This window comes from Ochotona princeps, chromosome 15 (genome assembly GCF_030435755.1).
Source record: "Ochotona princeps isolate mOchPri1 chromosome 15, mOchPri1.hap1, whole genome shotgun sequence".
Lineage (NCBI taxonomy): Eukaryota > Metazoa > Chordata > Mammalia > Lagomorpha > Ochotonidae > Ochotona > Ochotona princeps.
This window is the reverse complement of record NC_080846.1, coordinates 55,040,793-55,043,523: the sequence shown is the minus strand read 5'-3', so window position 1 is coordinate 55,043,523 and position 2,731 is coordinate 55,040,793. Positions and strand designations below refer to the sequence as shown.

Genomic DNA, 2,731 nt, shown 5'->3' with positions numbered 1-2,731 from the left:
TTGGCGCAGCGCTGGCCGTTGTGGCTCACTTGGGGAGTAAATCATCGGACGGAAGATCTTCCTCTCTGTCTCTCCTCCTCTCTGTATATCTGACTTTGTAATAAAAATAAATAAATATTCAATATGAACAACAACAACAAAAAAAAAGAAAAGCTCTAGCCACTTTATAAAGTATGAAAGAAATCCACAATTTATAAAAATGGGGTGAGTTTTTTAGCTGGCAGGATAAAACTAAAATCATCCTATTGTGTAACAAAGAGAAGTTTCCCCAAATCATCCCGGTCGTGTAGCAAAGAGTTCTTCCAAGGCCCCAGGGGAAGTTGTGAGGCAGAACCGCGCCCAGATGGCCTCAGGTGGGCTGCAGAGGGGCAGGGATATTGGCAGGCGCCTGCTCCAGGTAGGCCCACGAGCCCTGGGCATCTCAGCTGGCTGTTCGTGCCGCACGTTGATGTCCTCCAGCACCTGCTGCCAATGCCTCAGCTTGGTCAGGTGCTTCCACACCAGCGTGTTCTTCCGCTGCAACTCCGAGACATCCTCTTTGAAAACTTGCTCCAACTTTTGCACAGACAACTGCAATCCTTTTGTGTGTGTGTGTGTGTGTTTGTGTGTGTGTGCACGAGGAAGCATTCTGTCTGTCTTGCAGTATCTAGAAACTTCTGGCTGCACTGATCAACACCAGTTGGAATTTCGTCCTGTTCAGTGCCATTGACATAGTCCTGGCTCACCAGAGAGGCAAAGCAAGCCTCGAATGATGATTCGAACTCCTCCACCCCTAAGGTACTGTTAGAACTTCTCGGGACGCCTGGTGCTGCTTGAACAAGCAAAGCCTGACCCGGGAGCCCAGATCCTGGTGGCCGAGGGCCCAGCGGCTGTTCGGAGAACATATCCCAGCGGCGCCGCCATGTTTGGAATCAGAATGTTATTGCTATTTTAATGGAGATTTCATTGAAATTCTAAATGTCTTTGGGTGATATGGACATTTCGACAATATTAAGGCTTTCAATACACAAACATAGATCTTTGCAGTGTTTTTTTTTTTTTATTCTTTTCAACCTCTTTCACAAGTGTTTTCATACTTTTATTTTAACTGTGTTTTACATGGCTAAACAAGGTATTTTTATAGCTATTGTGAATGAGATTCCTCTTACAATTTCTCTCTTAGCACGCTGATTATTGGTGCTAAAAATGCTAATACTTTTTGAATAATGATGTTGTATCCTACAACTTTGCTAAACCTATCAGTTCCGACAGTGTCTTGGTGGAATCTTCTGGTTTCTCTCTATATAGAATCATGTCATTTGCAAACAGGGGGTCATCTGAGTTCTTCCATTGCTATTTGGACACTCTAATTTTCTTTTCTTGCCTAATACTTCTAGGTAAAACTTCCAGCATTGCATTGCATCAGAACAGTACCAATGAACAACCTCATTTGTTTCAAGTCTTGCAACAATTGTTTCTAAATAACATGGTGTTGCCTGCTAATTTGTCATATGTAACCTTTATTAGGTTGATGGAATATTCCTTCTATCCCTAATTTGTTTTAACACTTTTATCACAAATTGGTGTCGAATTTTGTCAAGGGTTTGCTTTACTTCTATCGAGATCATCTTGGGTCCCTGTGCCCACTTGAGGGACCCAGAGGAAGCTCCTGGCACCTGGTCTATGCCTGGCCCGTCTCCAGCTGGCCCATCATTCCTTTAGGGAGTGAAGGACAAGGTGGAAGAACCCTCTGTCCCTCACTCTCTGTAACTGTCCTTCAGAGAGCTGGGGATGGAAAGGCAAGGGAAGATGGGCAGAGAGGAGCGCTTCCCAGACTCTGCTAATTACTGTTCTGCTCTGAATCTCTTGGAATGAATTCTTTGTTGATTGATTGCATGATTTAGCATTTGCAAATCAGAGAAACAGAAAGCTTCCATCCCGGTTATACTGAAAACAAGCAAGGCCTGGGCCAGACCAAAGGCAGGAGCCCAAAGGGAGAATAGAGCGAAATGTCACCGTGTTCACAGAACTGCCTCTAAGCTGCTAAATAGTAACAGAAAGTTAAGATGTTTTAAACATATGTTTCTGAAAATGCCAGAGCCCAGAAGTCAATCCAGGTCTCCCACATAGGTGCAGGAACCCAAGTCCTCGTGTCGTCCTCTGCTGCCTCCCAGTGTACACGTTAGCCGAAAGCTGGGCTTGGATGCCGGGGAGCGCCGCAGGACCCGCGTGGCCCTCCAGGCTGACGCCAGGGGGTCACTGAGTGTTTCGCATGCCACACCTACAGGAGGCTGGTGGCGATATGGGTTAAAATGAGTTTGCTTCACTAATGGAAAGTATCCACGTGCTGCTGGGGCAGATCAGGAGGCTCCCTCTGACAGTTCCTGGGGCCTTTGGGTGTCTTTATTGCCCTGGCAGTGGCTCCAGATCAAACTCTCCCCTGGTTTCAAATGTAAGATCTTGCCTGAGGTTCCTGTCCTTCCCCCAAGCAGGAGCACGGCATCCCTTCATGCTGTACCATTTCAAGATAGAGGCACATTGACATGGGCAGCTCTTCCATCCTGCCTGCTTTGGTCCATCTTTTGTGACACTGAGGCCAGGCAGTGGCTGTTTAAATCCCCCACCCCCCCCCCAGGCCAAGTGTGAATGCACGGGGCTGTCCAGGGCAGCAGGAGAGAGCATTACTACATTCCCCCCTGGAGACCTCTGTAGGCCATGCACAGGGCAGAGGGAGAGTGAGCTAGGCCTCCTG

At 47.2% G+C, this 2,731-nt stretch overlaps 1 pseudogene; it reads right to left on the bottom strand.

Annotated features, from left to right (window-relative positions):
• Positions 1-267: 267 nt before the first annotated feature.
• LOC101530079 (mediator of RNA polymerase II transcription subunit 28-like) lies at positions 268-903 on the bottom strand (annotated as a pseudogene).
• Between the last annotated feature and the right edge of the window lie 1,828 nt (positions 904-2,731).